Raw genomic sequence first — 19,319 nt, forward strand, 5'->3', positions numbered from 1 at the left:
TTAATTTTAAAAGTTATTTTATATATGGGTGTTTTGCCTCCATGTATGTCTCTACACCATGTATCCTTGGTGCTTATGGAGGCCAGAAGAGGTCCTCCAGATTCCCTGGACCTGGAGTTACAGACAGTTATGAGTCACCATGTGGGTGCCAGACATCAAACCTGAATTGTCTGGAAAAGCAGTCAGTGCTCTTAATTGCTGGGCCATCCCTCCAGCCCCACCAAAATTAAGTCTCTTCAACCTAGGAGATGACTGAGTGTGCAAGGTGTTCTGATATAAGGGTGCCCCGCAGCCCACGTGTGTAACCCTAGCCCTAGCAGCGAGGAGACAGGCAGATCCTGAGAGCTTGTTAGCCTGCTAGGGAAGATGAGAGAGCAAGAGGTCCTGTGTCAAATTCATTGGAGATCAATAGCAGAGGACTGAAGCCAATCTCTACCATACACACACATAAACACACACCATGCACACATCTATTAGTGGACCGAAAGCATTCAGTGCTCTGAAATGCCTTCATTTCTCACAGCTTGTATCTCCTTACTACCTTGTGCAGTAGTCCACAGGAAAATGCATTAGCCAATAAGAAAGTTCTTTGTATTTGCATTAGGACTTCTGTGTGAAAGAATGGTTATCATACTTTACCCCGTTTATTGCTTTCATTGCATTGAGAAAAGGTCTCGTGTAGTCCAGGCTGACCCAAGCCTATCAGATTTAATAAAGACTCAGAGACTTCGTTATAGGCTGTGGTGGTTTCCGTGTAATCAGCCCACATAAGCTCATAAGGAGTGGCCCTTTCAGGAGTGTGGCTTTGCTGGACAAGGTATGGCCTTGTTGGAGGAAGTGTGTCACTGTGGGGGTGGGCTTTGAGGTCTCTTCTGCTTAAGACACTGCTCAGTGTCACAATCCACTTCCTGATTCTTCTGCTCAAAATGCAGCCAGTACCTTGTCTGTCTGCACACTGCCATGCTCTCTACCATGATAATGGACTGAACCTCTGAGTTGTGAGCTGCTACCTCAATTAAATATTTTTCTTTATAGGAGTTGCTGTGGTCATAGCACCTTTTCACAGCAAAAGAAATGCTAAGACGTGTTGCATGTTACTCTGCACTTTTTTGGCAATTATTTCTAATGTCAAAACAAAACAAAAGCCTTCCCATTATAGATAGTTTATATCCTGCAGATCACTCAGTAAAACCTACACACATGCTGGCTGTAATCCCTATAAATATCACCCTGATTTCTTCATTTTAGATGCAATGAAACTGTCAAGACTCCTGTTTTCCCTAACACACAAGAAACTTCATTTTTAAGCTTTGTTCCATCAACAGGGTATATATGAGTCTTCTGCAGAGTGATTGTTAACATTGCTTTATCTTTGAATAACAAGGTACAAATTTATCTTCGTCTAGACCAGGGGTTCTCAACCTGTGATTCTCAACCCTTTCACAGGGGTGGACAAAGTCCATTGGAAAACACAAATATTTCCATTACAGTTCATAACAGCAACATCATATTTATGAAGTATCAAAGAAATTTTATGATTGGGGGTCATTATAACATGAACTGTATTAAAGGGTCACAATGTTAGGAATGTTGAGAACCACTGATCTATATGGATTATTTTTGTGTTATAATAAGCTGGGCTTTGTTTGTTTTGTTTTAATTACCTCTAAAGGTTCTTTAGACCTTTATGGAATCCTAACCTAGAGACTGGAGGTTGGCAGACTTATTTCTTCATAAATTTGATAATTACTTTTTCTAAGTACATCATCTCTCTTGGCAGCAACTCTACAGCTGTGGAATGAAGAAAGCCATGGGCTCTTCTGAACGAAATATATGTGCATTTTCTCAAATAAAACTTGATTTACATAAGAGAGGCCAAAGTTTGTTGGTCCCTGCTGCAATTTATTTTCTCTTTTCAGTATTCTAACTATCTATCCCTCAGACAAGACCTAACAAAATTGACTTGAGAAAGGTTAATGCATTTCCCTTCAACAGACTTTCAAATCTACACCTCCCTCTGGCCACTATCCCCCCCCCCCCCGCCTCTCTCTCTCTCTCTCTCACACACACACACACACACACGGACCAGAATATGCTCTGGGACTTGTTGGTTTATGCCATAATCTCCTAGATTCAGTCCAAATCTGTTATGTCTATATTCTTGTGCCTATTGGTCTCGGTGCTAGCTTTCATACTGCTAAAGCCTGGGATTTCAATTTTCACATTATTTGAACTTGGCACTAGTCAAGTAGTCAATACTATTAATCCTTTGCTCTTTAGGAAATTCTCCTTTTCCTCCCACTATTGGGGCTGTTGCTCCCTTTCTTCCAGACTATCAGGCAACCAGTAATTACTTGATGCTCCATCCAATGACCTCACTTACCATGCAATTACCGCATTACTGGGGATTAAACTTGGGGCCTCAAACATGTTAGAGAAGCTCTGCCACAGAGTTAAACTCTATAGAGACAGGCTTTCCTTGGCATCCCAGGCAGTCCTTGAACCTTTAAGTTTCTTTCCTCAACCTCTCGAGTGCTGAGATTATAGGCATGTGCTGCCATACCTACCCTTTCAGTGGCTTCTTTTTTATGTCTTGTTCAATGCTAGAGGTTGAATTTAGGAACTTGAGAATTAGAGATGCTCTACCACTGAGCAAAACCCATCTCTCAAGCTCTATCTCCTCTGACCCCTCATCTCTGTCCCGCCTACCATCAAATTTCTCCCAACCTTTAGCTTTTCGGAACTTTACTCTCAAATTTAGAAACCAAAGGCAGTTACAGCTAACCTTTCAGCCAGGAATAGTTCAATTCTGTAGGCAAATGGACTTTTTGGTTGATGTTTGATCTTAAGTTGCTTGTTAATTTATAGAATTGTTGGCAGGACAGAGGACCGCAGTTCAGTTGCTCTGTGTTGTATCTGAGAGTTTTGTGTCTAACCAAAGTTTTTGTGTCTTAAGTAACCGTGTTGAATAAAATCTTTGATGCATGTGCTTCTACAGTTTTTAAATTCATGTTCTCTGTTATTGTTTGTTTGCTGTGTTGGGCGTCAGAACCTAGGATTATACACTGGAAACAAAAGAAATCAACTGCCGGGCGGTGGTGGCTCACGCCTTTAATCCCAGCACTCAGGAGGCAGAGGCAGACGGATCTCTGCGAGTTCGAGGCCAGCCTGGTCTACAAGAGCTAGTTCTGGGACGGGCACCAAAGCTACAGAGAAACCCTGTCTCGAAAAACCAAAAAAAAAAAAAAAAAAGAAATCAACCACTGAGCCGCATCGCCACTCCCTAGCTTGTGTTTTTAAATACTTGAGAATAATACTGTGATCAAGTCCCCTTACTTTCTGAAGTGGAGTCTTGTGACTACTCCCAGCTCCAAAGGATTTGCCCATAAATTTCCCTGCCCCTCTGCCAATTCTTGCCCATTGTTTCCTTCAAGAAACCCTTCCTTTATATTTTTAAAAAGAACATAGAGTACATGGTGATGGTGGCTTTAATCCCAGCACTCAGTAGGCCTAGACAGCAAACTCTGTGAGGACAGTCACCCTGGTCTACAAAACAAGTTCCAGGACAGCCAGGGCTAGGGAGTTCAGGGCCATGCCTTAGCTACTTAAGGAGCACAAGGTCTGCCTACACCACAGGAAACAGGTAGCACAGAGAAAGGCTAATCTTGGAAACCCCTCCACATCATTTACAACATGTATACACGACACAGTCCGAATATTAATCAGTGACGCCTCTGCTCACAAGATTAAATTCCATGAAAATGGTATTGTTTGGGTTTTCACATTCCAATGTAAACAGTCCTGAGTCCTAAATAATAATAATATATATTAAAATAAAGTAAGAAGAAAAGCATTGAGAGAAGGGTGAGGATTATTGAGAAGCAGGGAGAGGGATGGTGGGATGAAAATCTATCTCGAAAGCAGGATGTACCTAGACAAAACCAAGAGTAAAGACGATGCAAGTCTTGCCAGTTATGTAGTTTATCCATAGATCACGTTTGTAACGTGTGGATTTGGTACATAACACCACAACAGTGGAAGAGAAAAAAAAAGAAAAGAATATTCAAATAGTATCCAGGTGGTGTAGTATATAGCATTCGGTTGCCAGGACGACCGTAACAATCCCCCCAGCTTCTGTGACGCCATGCCTAGGTTTTGTGCAGCACTGGGATACGCACCACTGACTGGAGCAACATCTCTATTGAAAATACTGGGCATGTGAGAAATGTATACTGGCTTAACATTTATTGAGTCGAAAATCTAACTTTGTGCTATATCTTGGGAAAGGGGCTCTATTGATGTTATAGAAAAGCCACGCTTTGAGATTCTTCATAGGTGAACTGACGTGTCTGGGTTAAGAATTAAGGGGAAGGACTAGAGCAATTGCTCTTAAAAGAATGGATTGCTCTTGCAGAGGACCTGAGTTCGGTTTGCAGCACCCAAAATGGTCCCTCACAATCATCTATTACTGCAGCTCCAGGGCATTTAATGCCCTCATCTGATCTCTGAGAGCACTAGGTACACGCAGGGACACATATGTGCACGCAGGCAAAGAATTCAACACTATGAAATAAAACGTAAATAAATCTTTAAAAAATGAACTGAGACTGGAGACTTGCACAAATCTAGCCCATCCTCAGATGACAGACAGGGCAGGCTGGCTGCTGACATAGACTTATCCAGACCTCAACAAAGCAAAGGTAAAGGACCTCAATGCACTGAATTTTTTTTTTTTAATCTTGTATAAATAAAGAAAGGGAATTATCAGGTAAAGGAAACACAATATAGCCACAGGGAATAGGGAAAAAATTGAAACTTAGATTATCTGATAAAAAGGTGATGAACCTATTAAAGAGATGCTGAAGTTTAAAAAGCACCCAGGTGAGGAGTGAGAAATTCGGGGGAAAGGTGCCATTGTAGCTGTGTCTTGACAAATTGGACGGTACATAAGAGAATAGGATTTTTACCTTGGAGAGCATCAAATATGAGATTGAAAATTTGCTGTCACATGGGAAGAAGCAATTCTCTACAGCAACTGATCAGAGTGGTAGAATGCTAAAAAAGAAAGACTGGGATTTAAATATTATGTCTTTTTAAAATAATAGCTTATATTTCCTATCGGCCAGGTGAGATCCCTGATGCTTTCTCTGTTACTTCAGGCAATCCTCTTAACTGTAGGAGGAAGATGTTTTGCTTTATTTTATGAAGACAGAAATAGAGCCAAAGGGCTCAGAACCAACAGCAAGAGTTTAAACATTTGAGAACAGCCTATTTATTTTTTCCAGCAACGGAGATCTTATCTCCTCAAAGGTATTTACAGTCAGGTAACCAAGAGTAGCTGGAGGAGACAGTAAGGGAGGCTGAGGGTTGCAAAGATATGAAAGTTAAATTCACATTTCTGAAAAGAAGCAATTGATGCGAATTGAATTTAAAACTATTTCCCAAAAAAAGCCAGTACTAGGGGGTGGGGAGGGTAGGTGGAGGGACTGGGAGGAGGGGAAGGAGTGGGACCTGGGATTGGTATGAAAAAAAAAATTGTTCTTTTAAAAAAAATTTTTTTGAGGCAGGGTTTTCTCAGTAGCTATGGAGCCAGTCTTGGAACTCACTCTGTATAGACCTAGCTGGTCTAAGATTCACAGAGATCCACCTGCCTCTGCCTCCCAAATGCTGGGATTAAAGGCATGTGCCACCACCGCCCGGTAAGATTATTTTCATTTAAAAAAATAAAAAAAAACTATTTCATATAAATTTACTTATGTATTTGGGTAATAGCATTTTTAATTAAAAAAATAGATTAAAACCTTAGGTGAATAAGTTTTTCCCCCTGAGATAAGTGTTTTTATGAGTGTTGGATTCCTCCTAAGGAGCATTCTAGCCAGCTAAAGATTACCCTGCATTGTTTCTTGTTTCAGATAAGAAAGCTATGTGGTCATGCCAGATACCAGACATTCTAGTGGGTTCCTATTTGTAAAGGAGGCTGGGCTGAGGGAGGGAAGGGTCAAAGTCTCCTTCACACTAATTGCTGATCTTTGGCAAATGGGATTTCTTCTTTCATTTTTTCTTTTCTTTTTGCTCCAGTGGTGAGAACTGACCCCATGTGTGCCAGGCAGTCCCTTTGCTACTGTCCAGTGGGTGAGGCCCTGCCTTAGGATTTCTGAAGCCAAAAGCTGCATCTGATGTGGAGGCTGAGAATGGCAGTGAGTTTCAGCCCTCAAAGGACCCATGTGAATGTCTTCTGAAGTCACTGCCTCCATGTCTTCCTGGAGGAGTTGGCTGCTTACTGTGGAGAGGAAAGCAGTAACTTTGTTGAGCGCACTATGGGGAGGAAGAGGATGCTGTGGTTCACCTCCTTAAGAGCAAAACCTCTCCCCAGATACGATGAGGAGGGTGTGTTATTTCTGCCAGAACCTTCTTTTTAGAGATTTCTTTTTCCGTTTGTTTTAGTTTGGTTTTTGAGACAGGGTTCCTTTGTGTATTGCTGGCTACCCTGGACCGTCACTCTGCAGACAGTGCTGGCCTCAGATCTGCCTTTCTCTGCTGTAATTAAAGATGGACACCACTATACCAGCTGATTTTTATGGATTTCTTTTATAGATGTATTAATATGGAATCCTGATCAGGAATTAATAGTTTGATAACAATAGAAACCTATGCCATTTAGGCCTTTTTATGCATTTTAAGTACTACAGAAGCCTCCCTTTGTGACTGCAAGGAATTTAATCTATGAAAAACAAGCTGTAATGGTCTGTCCTGTCCCTTTAAGAGACAAGCCCCACCCACTCCCCCCTACCACTGAGGCAGGCTGATCTTTTTTTTTTTTGCTTCCAGCCTAAGTTCCTTCCTTTTCAGTCTCTCTCTTTCCCAAAGAGGCAGTTTCTGCCTCTCTCCCTTCTCCCTGCTTCTCCCCTCCCCTTCTCTCAGTTTTTCTTTCTCTCTCTCTCTTTGTCTCTCTCTGCTCTTCTCCATTCTCCCCTTCCCCCCTTTCCCTTTCCCCTCCATAACCCACTAAATAAATATTCATCCCCACTCTGCATCACTCCGCATGACTCCCTGCCTGGGACCTGCTGGCCCTCGTGGCCCAGGGGCCACTCAGGGAACAACAGCATTTTATTTTTACCATAACACAAGCTACCTTACTAACAGAGCCTCAGTCCCACCATGCCCCCTTTCTGCTATTTTTTTTTTGCCATGTTTCTCCTGAGGTTCAGTTAGAGTTATGCAAATACCCAGTGGATCAGCCTCTTACGTGCCCCACCTTTGTAGAAGACACGTGGGATCAGTTTGCTCTGACACCCATGGAGTCATATTGAGACCTTTGCTCTCATTCTAAGTCCAATCAGTACCTAAGTATTGTCCTCCCTTTTTAAGCACAAGTTCTGATCTTTCTTTTACCATTTTTCTTCTGCCCTGGCCTCCCTCAGTCAGACTCTGCTAAAAAGTCCACCCATTGGGTGGAGGATGTAGCTAAACGACAGATCACTTGAACACAGCGACCAGAGTTCAGTCCCTAGGTTAAAAAAATAAGAGCCCTCCCCTAAAGATTCTATGTAGCTTTTAATATTTTGTTCTTTTACCACATTCACTATAATACTTTCTTTATGCCATCAATCCCTATGTAAATTAATATTATTTATTTAACCTATGATTTGTCTTCCTCCTCTATGTTGCAGACTCTATGAGGCAAGGGCTTTGAAAGACTAGGAAACAAGGCAACCAACAAATACTAACTGCTCCCCACACAATCAACAAATGCGCCAGGCGGTGGTGGCACACGCCTTTAATCCCAGCACTTGGAAGACAGAGGCAGGCGGATCTCTGTGAGTTCGAGGCCGACCTGGTCTACAAGAGCTAGTTCCAGGACAGGCTCTAAAACTACAGTGAAATCTTGTCTCAAAAAAAAAAAAAATGCTAAGTGCTCCCCATATGCCAACAATTTCTTTTTCATGTGCAAAGAAAACAGAGATAGCTCATACTATATGAGCAGACAAGTTTGTTCATTTGGTGCCTTGAAGTGCAGTTTGTCCCGGGAACCGTTTGGCCTGTCAGGAAGAGATGAAAAGGACTCCTCTGGGCTATCTATAATATTTTACCATGGTCTCCTCACTACTGTGCTTTGCTGATTTTCTTTCCCATGTACATGAAAAGAAAATGCAGGGGAGTGATCAAAATGATGGTGAAGAAGGTCAGCAGTGGTGGCACATGCCCAGCCTTCTTCACCATCATTTTGGTCACTTGAGGCCAGCCTGGCCTATAGAGCTAGTTCCAGGACAGGCTCCAAAGCTACAGAGAAACCCTGTCTCAGAAAAAAAAAAAAAAAAAAAAAAAAAAAAAGCCCCATAGGAGAGTTCAGAAGTAAATTTTGTTTGGTAAATTAAATAAAAATGAAACAAAACATGGGAAAATGAGACAATTACAAACTCTCCAAGTAACTACAATAGTGGTGATTACTGACAGGCATATTTGCTCAGCTAAGAACCATTGCCTTAGCTGGGCGGGGGTGGCGCACGCCTTTCATCCTAGTACTCGGGAGACAGAGGCAGGCGAATCGCTGTGAGTTCGAGGATAGCCTGGTCTACAGAGTTAGTTCCTGGAATGACAGGGCTACACAGAGAAACCCCTGTCTAGGGGAGTGGAGGTAGAGAAAAGGCAACTATCTCCCGGTGGAAGACCATGACTAGTTCCAGGATAGCTAGAGCGGTTACACACAGAAACCCTGTTTTGAAAAACCAAAACAAATAAACAATAAAGATAAGGTCCAAATAGGATCTAGTTTTCCATTGTTTTGTAGGGGTTTTCCTCTAAGATAAAGCCAAGGGATTCTCTTTGTGTGTGTGTGTGTGTGTGCTCGCATGTGCACATGTGTGTGCACTGACTGGTCAGCAAGCCCCTGAGAATCTTCCTGTTCTTCCTGACTAGTGGTGGAATTACAGATGCACACAGCCACACCCGGCTTTGTGTGTGGATGCTGGAAACCCACACCCAGGTCTCCGTGCTACTCAGCAAGCCCCTGCCTCACAGAGCTGTCTCCCCGGCCGTGATGAGTGCTTCTGAATGAGATTGTAGAGTTTTCTTTCTCATTGCCGTAAATTCCTAGAATGAGTGTCAGCTACATGAAAACATAATGAACCTTAGTAAACTTTTCTAAGTCATATTCCCAAACACTGGATCCCGGCGAGTGTTGGATTCAACACAAAGAATCTATTCACAGCAGGTAACAGGCTTTGGTGTCCGTGATACACCGCTCTTCCAATTCCTGTCACCTCCAAAGCTCCAAGAACTATCCTGCAGCTCCCTGGTTACTCAGCATCATCCTTGCCAGTGTACTTTCCTGGTAACCCTTTATACACCTTACTCAGATTTTAGTTTAACCTATAAAGCACACTAATCTTCAAATCGTTTGGTGGAAATGTATTTCTCATCTGACTTAGTACACTGATTTTAAACCTATAATTTTAAACACAAAAAAGGAATCACATATGTAAGGGATTTCAGGCAGGCCAGGTGGGATCTATTGAGGTGTGAAACTGAAGACCAAAGCTCATTTCCAAGTTCTTTAAATCACATCACACCCTGGGGTAGCTTGAAGCTCTTTCCCACTCTAGAAACTTGATTCAACACCACACTAGAAGGATAACAGCCCCGGCTTATATACGCAGCACTCTAATTTATATCATAACACCTCTCTGGAACTCACATTCGGGTTTCTCTTTTGGGTTTGACTGTGTAGCCCTGGCTGTCTTGGAACTTACTATGTAGACTAGGTTGGCCTCAAACTCACAGAGATCCACCTGCCTCCGTCTCCCAAGTGCTGGGATTAAAAGCGAGCACCACCACCACATGGCCAGCTAAACGATATTTTACAAAGGGCTAAAACAATCACTCAGTGATTGAGAACACATAGAGCTCTTACAGAGAAATTTGGACATACCATGCAGCTCAAAACTTTGAACTGCAACTAACGGCCCCTTCTGATCTCTGTGGCACCTGAAGTCACATGCAATGCCTGCGCACACACACACAAAAAAAAAAAAAAAAAAAACTAGGAGTGAAAAATAAATCTTTAAAATTTTTCTCATAGTTGATCATGACAAAGCTTTTTTTTTTTCCTGGAACTAGCTCTTGTAGACCAGGCTGGCCTCGAACTCACAGAGATCCGCCTGCCTCTGCCTCCCGAGTGCTGGGATTAAAGGCGTGCGCCACCACCGCCCGGCATGACAAAGCTTTTATTATCACACTGCTTGTGGTGCTCTCTGCTCCCATACTGACTTTGCTGCCAGATCTTCTACAGTCTTCAGGTTTTTCACAAAGTCACCACTGTCCTAGCCTGGTGGTTAAGTGTCATTTGATGGTATAATGCACCTTATTGCATTGATCATATCAGCCTGTGGGTAAGATAAGGTGTGGAGGGAAAGAAATGATTTCCCTTTATCCTAAACTCAAGATACTACTGTGACAAAGACAGGTTAGCAAGACAAATGCACGCATTTATTTCAGGTAAGTTTTATGCAATACAGTCTTTCTTTAGAAAGAAAGACTCAAAGAAATCAGGAACCTGTGTACATCCTGTTAGGCATGATGAAAAACTAGGCTGTTATCGAGAAGTGTGACTGGATAAACGGCGACAATAAACCAAAGGAGCAGGCTCCTCAACAGGGCTGTTGGCTCCGATTCTTTGCCTCCCTGTGTCTTCAGAGATAAGGCTATTCTTTTCTTCCTGCTATGAGAAAACACCTCTCACATGAGAGTCTTATGGCTTGCTGATGGCAAGGGTGGTGGTGTTGGTGGTGGTAGTGTATGAGGGAGGGAATAAAGTTAGAGACCTTTCTTTTCTCAAAGGCAGATGTTACATTTCAGGCTAGCCTGACCTGGACTCCATCAGGTGTCATTAACATTGAGAGCTGTGTGTCACCTGCTCACTTTGTCCAGGCTTCTTTCCCACCTACCACTTTGGACCTAAGCCAGTGTAGATTCTTCTCTAGGGGATTTGGAAAGTGCCTTGTTAAGTAAACAGGTGGTCTCCATCTAAAACAAAACACTGACACAGTTCAATAGCAAAACAGGAAAAGAAATGATACAAAATACTAATTGATACACTGCTACACCATACATTTAAGTCGAACCATTTATGGTGTTTCAGCATAACAGAACAAGAACTACTAAAATTGATGCAAAATGCATATATTTTATAATGAAACATAAATCCCCACAGAATACATCCATTTGCATTTTGTTGCTATCAGCCAAAAGCTGAAGATTCTTATGATATCATAAGAATATGTGTCTCCCTAGGGTCCTCAGTGTGTAAGCACTATCCTGGATTCCTTAAGAACGGGGCCACTCTACTCTTTTCAGATAATCCCTACTGTTCTGTTTCTCAGAGTGCTCAAACATCCCCTTACAGCTGGGCGGTGGTGGCACATGCCTTTAATCCCCGCACTCAGGAGGCAGAGGCTAGCAGAGCTCTGCAAGTTCAAGGCCAGCCCAGTCTAGAAGAGCGAGTTCCAGGACAGGCTCCAAAGCTACAGAGAAACCCTGTCTCAGAAAAAAGAAAATCCCCTTACATCATAAATGGACTAGGAAAAACCAGATGTATTAGGCTGAGTTCTCTAGAGAAACAGAACCAGTGTGTGTGTGTGTGTGTGTGTGTGCGTGTGTGTGTGTGTGTGTGTTGGCTTTAAAATAGCAACAGCTAAGAACCTGTAGTTACTCAGTCCTTGAGGCTGGATGCCCCAACAATCAATCCCATAACAGCTATCTTGGGAAGGGGGTTGGGCAGCCGACAGTTAATCAGTCCACAAGGAGGGTGCTTCAGTAGTTCTGATCTGGCACCAGAAGTCTGGAAGGTTCCCGGAGAGTCTCTGCTCCCTAGTGCCCAAAGAAGCTGGAAGAGTGAATGCTCTTATCAGAAGAGGAACATGCAGCCCAGGGCAACAAGGCAAATCCACTCTGCTGCAGAAGCGAAGGCCAGTCCAGTGCTGCTACCAGAGGTGTCACCCACAATCGGAGTGGGTCTTCCTGTATCAGTTGAGGTAACTGGGACACTTCTTCAGGTGAGGGTCCCTACTCAGGTGACTCTAATTTGTAGCAAATTGACAATAAAGCCAGTTGTAATACCAGGTTAACACACATGCAAAGCATTGTGGGGCAAAGAGTATCACTAACTGGCTCATGTCGTAAGATGCACAGAGACAAGTGAGTACCAAGACTCTCTGCTTTCCTGCCCCAAAATACTGTCCCGACCCCACTACTTACTGCCTTTAAGTCTTTGAGAGGGTTATTTAGGTACATTTCACTATCTAGAAAATGAACACCATTACAGCATCTATCTCATCGGGTTAATAAGAAGGTGAAGTGAGTCATTCCATCACCTTAGAATGGTGATTTTGAGAAGAAAGCTATGAAAAATTTAAATCAGAATTTAATCTTCCAATGAGACCATTTCTAGCCACCATCATCTTCTACGTTTTTCTAAGATTCTAATCAGATATTTTACATATCTTTAGTGCACGGGGGTTAGCTTTTGATCCTAAAAATACAAAGTTTTAAATATTACCCGTAGAGATAAAAGAGGTAGAAAATTAGAAGTCAAGGTACAGATCAGTTAGCTCCTTTGTGATCTGTGGTTTAGTAAAATGCAAGCTTCCAGAAAAGTATACTCATTGAAAAGTGAGTTGGGGGCTGGAGAAATGGTTCAGCAGTTAGCACCAACTGCTCTTCCTCCAGAGGACCCAAGTACAATTCCCAGCAATCACATGTCTGGAACTCCAGTTTCAGGGAACCTGGAACCCTTTCACAGACATTTGTGCAGGTAAAACACCAATGCATCTAAAGTTTAGAAAAAAAAAACAAACAAAACTGAATAGCTAAGTGTGATACTGACTGCAGACTGTAGCCTCAGCCCTTGGGAGTGGAGGAGGAAGGAGACCGAAGGGCTCAAGGTCAGCCTCCTGGGTTCTGTAGCTAGTAGTAGTCCAGTCAAAGGCCAGTTCCAGCTATCTCAAAAAACATAAGACGAGTCAAGGAATAAGAGCACCTTGGATGCCCTTCCAGAGGACCAAGATTCATATTCCCAGGTCCTGCCCAGTGCTTCACAACCATCTGTAACTCCAGTTCTGGATTCAATGCCATCTTCTGGCCTCCAAGAGCAATGCACACACATGGCATGTAGACATACATGCATGCAAACACCTTACACATAACATAATGATAAAAAAAACTAAAAAGAAAGAAAAAATAACATTCTCTGTGAAAATCTAGTCACTGGAGTGTTGTTTACACAGTGCAAATGTTGCTGCCATCTGCCTGTCTAACAAAAGTAACACTGCTGAGAAATGTGCTTATTACAGGCTGGACATACAGTTCAGTTGGTAATGTGTTTACCTTATGTACATGAGGTTCTAGTTTTGATCTCCAGCAACAAACACACCCAAACACACACACACACACACACATCCAATGTTGATTATAAATCTAATCCCAAGGAAACAATTTGATAAATATAGATTAAGAAGTGTTCTACAAGGCAATGACTTCAATTCTTTTCAAATTGCCAATATCATGGGAGGGGGAAAAAATGATAGTAATGTAAATTTTTCCTGTCCACAAAATGCAAATTTTGTCCCTTGGAATGCTATTGATGTTTTTCCACATCGAGCTAGTCTGCCAGATTTTGCGTCCCTGCATCTGATTGCAATTGCATCCCAGCATTCCTCATTCCTTCTGTGACGTGTATGTGTGCTGTCTGGTACTGTTGGCAGTCCCTTAGGATTTATGCTTCTTCACACATTAATAAATTAAATAAAATCTTCCCCCATGCTTATTTAGTATTTGTATTGGAATTGGGATCATATATTTTTAAGATTTATCTTTTGACATATTTTGACATATTTCTTAGAATGATAATTAGTTGTTTTATAAAAATAACATTACATTAAAATAAAAATAGAATGTTGCCCCCAAACTTGGGAGACTTGAAATGTGCTTATACATTTCCTCTTTCCCAAAATATATTCAGTACAAATGTACAGGTATATGATTAAGACAGGAAATAAAGCTGAAAAAAATACCTCAGATGTAAAATTATTTAGGATAAAGGTATATGATGCAAAATGCAGTTAATAAACCAGAGCTTCCGAGCTGGCTATGACTCAGTCGTCGGACACATACCTAGTTTTGGGTTCATTCCCAACACTAACCATGGCAGACACACAGACAGGCACATCAGAAAACTAACTGAAACAAAGAAACAACCCTACCCTACTCCCCACCACCACCACCACCACCACAAAATCAGTTTCAAAATACCTGTCTAGGGTGGCCATAACAAAGCCCAAGGCCAGAATTTCTCAGAAGAAATTTCATAATCGGTAGATTAAAAAAAGTAGTGGCTATCAGTGGCCATCATGTAAGGCCAAAACAAAAACCAAAGATGAACTATTTCAGGGTTCCTATAAGCTGTGCTATGAAGAATGTATTCATTATCTAATGTTGTAAGAGAAATTGCAACAAAATTATTGGCCTAAAATAATATTAATATTTTTAGTGTGACAGTTTCTGTTGGCCAGGAATTCAGAGAGGACATAACGATGGGGATAGCTCATCTGACCCAGTGAGTCCTCTGCAAAACTCAGGACAGTGAAGTTCAACTCATAGGAAGACTTTACTGGGAGCAGAAGATCTGCATTATAGTATTTGTATAAGTATATATATTTATATAATATATAGGCATATATATTAATATAATATATATTACCATTGCTTATCTCCCTCATGCATAATTGCTTTCAGCAACATTTCAGGACACAGTGAAATATAAAGAAGATGAAATCAAGTATCCACGCAGAACTGTGAATTTATTTATTTATTTTTATAAACAAAGGAAACATGAAATTTTCTTGTAGAAAACTCAGTGATTGTTTTATATGCAGAGTGAAAACGGATGTATGAAAAAGACTTCATGAGGGCTGGGAATATGGCTTAGTGGGTATAGACACTTGTGTCTATGCCTGACAACCTGAGTTCAGTCCCTGGAACCCACATGGGTAGAAGGCAAGAACTGACTCAATGGGCTGTCTGCCAGCCTCCACATATGTAGTGTGTCATACACCTTCCCCACAAAATAAATAAAACTTAATTAATTAATTAGTTACTCTTTACTATAACTACATCAAAATGCCCCCACCAAAGTGTTACTGCAGGATACAAGGTAGGGAATGGCAGACAGTGGTGGTGCACACCTTTAATACCAGCACTCAGGAAGCAGAGGCAGGAGGATCTCTATGAGTTCAAGGTCAGCTGGATCTACAAACCCAGTCTTTTTTTTTTTTTTTTTTTTTTGGTTTTTCGAGACAGGGTTTCTCTGAGGTTTTGGAGCCTGTCCTGGAACTAGCTCTTGTAGATCAGGCTGGTCTCGAACTCACAGAGATCCGCCTGCCTCTGCCTCATGAGTGCTGGGATTAAAGGCCTGCGCCACCACTGCCCGGCCAAACCCAGTCTTGGAAAAAAAAAAAAAAGAGTAGGGAACGGTTGAGTGATGGTTCCTTTTGTTTCTCTCAAGGAGCAAGGGTTTAGAAAAAGTATCTGGATGTGGTGGAATAATCTTGTTGTATACTGTGAAGATGTATCTTTGCCAAGACACTTTCTGATCAATTTAATAAGGAGCTGAATGTCCAATAGCTAGCCCGGAAGAGGTTAGGTGGGACTTCCCGGCAGAAAGAGAGGAAGAGGAGATGAATGGAGGTGTAGGAGGGACACCAGAGGACATGCAGAGGTAACAGGAGGTGCAAGATGGAAGAGAGGTAAAAAGTCATGAGGCAAAATGTAGATTAATATAAATGGATTAATTTAAATTATAAGAGTTAGTGAAGAAATAAGAAAAAACCTGAAAAAAAAAGTTAGTGGGACAAGCCTAAGCTATAGGCCAAGCTTTCATGTTTAATTATAAGTCTCTGTCATTTTTCATGAGTTGGTGGCTCAAAGAAAAGTCTATATTTGAAAGAATCTTGTCATTAAGAAAAGAAAATTTCCCAAATAAATCCGATGACAATCCTTAACAAGTAGCTTCCATTCAGAGAGATATCCCAGGTTTAACAGGATGCACGGTCTGCACTTTGAAATAAAGTTAGAGGTAATTCTCCATAAAGATCAAAGGCATCTAGGTAAGTATGATTTATCGCTATTATGTAAGTGGGAGTGTGTGCTTGTGGGGGGTGTACATATGAGGGTGTGTGTGTGCGTGTGGAGGTGTGTGATACACCCCAGGATCTAGGGGTTACTAGGCTGGCCTTAAACTCACAGGGATTCACCTGCCTCTGTCTCCCGAGTGCTGGGATTAAAGGCGTGCGCCACCACCGCCCGGCCCCTATTTGTGTTTCTCAGGACTCAACAATTTCTCCCAGGATTTCATTTTCATTGAACTGGTGCAGGCCATGCATCTCCATCCCAATGTGTTTGCACTAAGAGACTGTACTAAGAATATCAGTGAGAGACAGCTGTGCACTTAATGTAGGTTTATATACATCCCTTCTGAGACAGCTTGCAAGACCCTCAGGATCTTTTATTTTCCAGGCATTGCTGAGTGATCACCAACAGATTACCTACATCCATGACCCTTCGATGTTTTCATTTATGAAATAAAATGATTTGACTACATTGATCCTAAAATCAATTCTTTCTGAAATCTACAAAGTCAAAGAAACTTTTAATTTATAAAGAGTTAGATTCCTTCAAGCTTCTCACATTTTCCGTAGTGCCATCCGAAGACTCTCACCATGGAAATATATTTGTCACAGAGTCAGCCGTTCTTTGAAAACAGAGGTGAAGATTTACACATAAATATATATTTTAAAGGTCTTAGGAAAGTTTGGGTAAATATGATCACACAGAGTAATTTGGAAACTCTTCCAATTCATAACATCACTTGTTAGTGTAAAAGCTAATTGAAATTGCCAAACTCTATGATTATATAATTCAGGAAGACTGAGCATAAGCTAACTTATTCATCAAAGGCCACCATGACTGCAGTAACGTTTTAGGTAATTTTGGTCTCGAGAATATAAAAATATAGTCTTAAAAGTTTTATTTAGTTGGGAGAGAACTATGCATGCCAGATAATATCATCAAGTTACCTTTTACATTAAGCCAATGTTCAATTTTCAAGACAGAAAGATTTTAGATTTTAGCAGCTGTTTTTACCATTAGTTTTTTTGATTTCTAAACCTTGGCTGTATTATTTGCTATGAGTCAAATGTTAGGTGGTATCAATTTTGGAATTCTACCAGGCATAGCAGACCATTCTAAATTCTAGCTTAAATACCATGGTCACTGATTATTCCAGCTTACCAGGCTCAAACTTGTCATTTTTGGCAGGAGAGGCAGATTTTCACCCACACACAGGGTCTTAGCTGGATTTGCTTTCCTCAAACATTGCCAACCGTTAATTAATTTTTGAATGGGTACAACAACATGCACACAATACAAAATTTGGAAGGCAGAATCACTCACAATGAAAAGTAAATCTCATTCTGACCCCGATCTACTAGCTTCCTAGTCTGCAACCAGTTTATATAATGTGGGTACACTGAGATCATTTTAGAACTATATCTAAACTGGTATAATTAATTAATTAATGGGGCTGGAGAGATGGCTCAGGGGGTCTGATGCTGCCTTTTAGCCTCTGCAGGTACCTGCATTCATGGGCACATAACACACAAAACACACACACAATTTTAAATTTTAATCAAATTTTGGGCTTAATAGTACACGCTCTGAATCACAATCAATACTCAAGAGGAAAAGAGGCAGATAGATCTCTATGTCCTAGGCCAACCAGAGATACATACTTGCATCTGGTCATGTCAGAGGAGCAACAGGTGCTACCTGAAGTTCGTGGAGTGAATCTCTGATGGGTGAATATCAGATAGGCAAGACCCCAAGACCACAGCCTCCAGAATGTCTTTTGCGTCTGCTGTGCCATCACATGTTTGTCTCTGCTGTCTTTCTCTGCTATCTGGCAAGGTGTGGAAGGGTGTGGGGGAGATCCCCATTGCCTGTAATATAGTGTGTTTATCTCATTGAAATATCCCTTCCTTCCTTCCTTCCTTCCTTCCTTCCTTCCTTCCTTCCTTCTTTCCTTCCTTCCTTCCTTCCTTCCTTCCTTTTGGTTTTTTTTGTTGTTGTTGTTGTTGTTGTTGTTTGTTTTGTCTTTCGAGGCAGGGTTTCTCTTTTGCTTTGGAGCCAGTCCTGGAACTGGCTCTTGTAGATCAGGCTAGCCTCGAACTCACAGAGATCCGCCTGCCTCTGCCTCCTGAGTGTTGAGATTAAAGGCATGCATCACCACCACCCAGATGAAATAGCCCTTTCTACTGGGCATTTTTACCTGTGGGTTATTATTTAGATGATTTCCTCCTAAGCTGTACTGTTTAACTGAAACAATGCTTTTATACAATAATAGTGTTCGTTTACAAAGGATTTTGATGATTGAAGATTTTTGGTAAATATTGTAAGGAATTATGATAGAGGTTAGTTTAGTGGAAACAGTAACATAGGTAAAGGAAGGATAAAATGTTGCCCCTGGCTCTGATAAAGCAGAGGCTTCAGGCTGGGCGGTGGTGGCACACACCTTTAATCCCAGCACTCTGGAGACAGAGGCAGGCGGATCTCTGTGAGTTCGAGGCCAGCCTGGTCTACAAGAGCTAGTTCCAGGACAGGCTCCAAAACCACAGAGAAACCCTGTCTCGAAAAACCAAAAAAAAAAAAAAAAAAAAGAAAGAAAACAACTGAGTACTAGTAGCCCAGCTAATTTAAATTCTTTTAATCTTAATGTTGGGAGGTGTGGTCACAGGTTTCAGAGTGCATCATAGCAGAAACAAAGCTTTGAAAATAAGTTATTTTTTTTAATATTTATTTATTTATTATGTATACAATATTCTGTGTGTATGCCTGAAGGCCAGAAGAGGGCACCAGACCTCATTACAGACGGTTGTAAGCCACCATGTGGTTGCTGGGAATTGAACTCAGGACCTTTGGAAGAGCAGGCAATGCTCTTAACCTCTGAGCCATCTCTCCAGTCCCTGAAGATAAGTTAAGTTAGAGTAAAAGATGTTTTTCTTAAAGAGATTTGAGGTGAAAAACCCAAAAAGACAATCTAAATTTTAGAAAGGCACACAGTTGAGTGAAGAGTCTTTAAATTAAGGTCAGGAACAAGAGCAAAGCAACCCAGTTATTACTAGCTGATGTACTGGGAGGACTGGTCAATGATCAAAAATGATGATTAATTCCTTATACCTACTTCTGTGCTCAATCTCCTGATACAAGAAACT

This window comes from Chionomys nivalis, chromosome 20 (genome assembly GCF_950005125.1).
Source record: "Chionomys nivalis chromosome 20, mChiNiv1.1, whole genome shotgun sequence".
NCBI lineage: Eukaryota > Metazoa > Chordata > Mammalia > Rodentia > Cricetidae > Chionomys > Chionomys nivalis.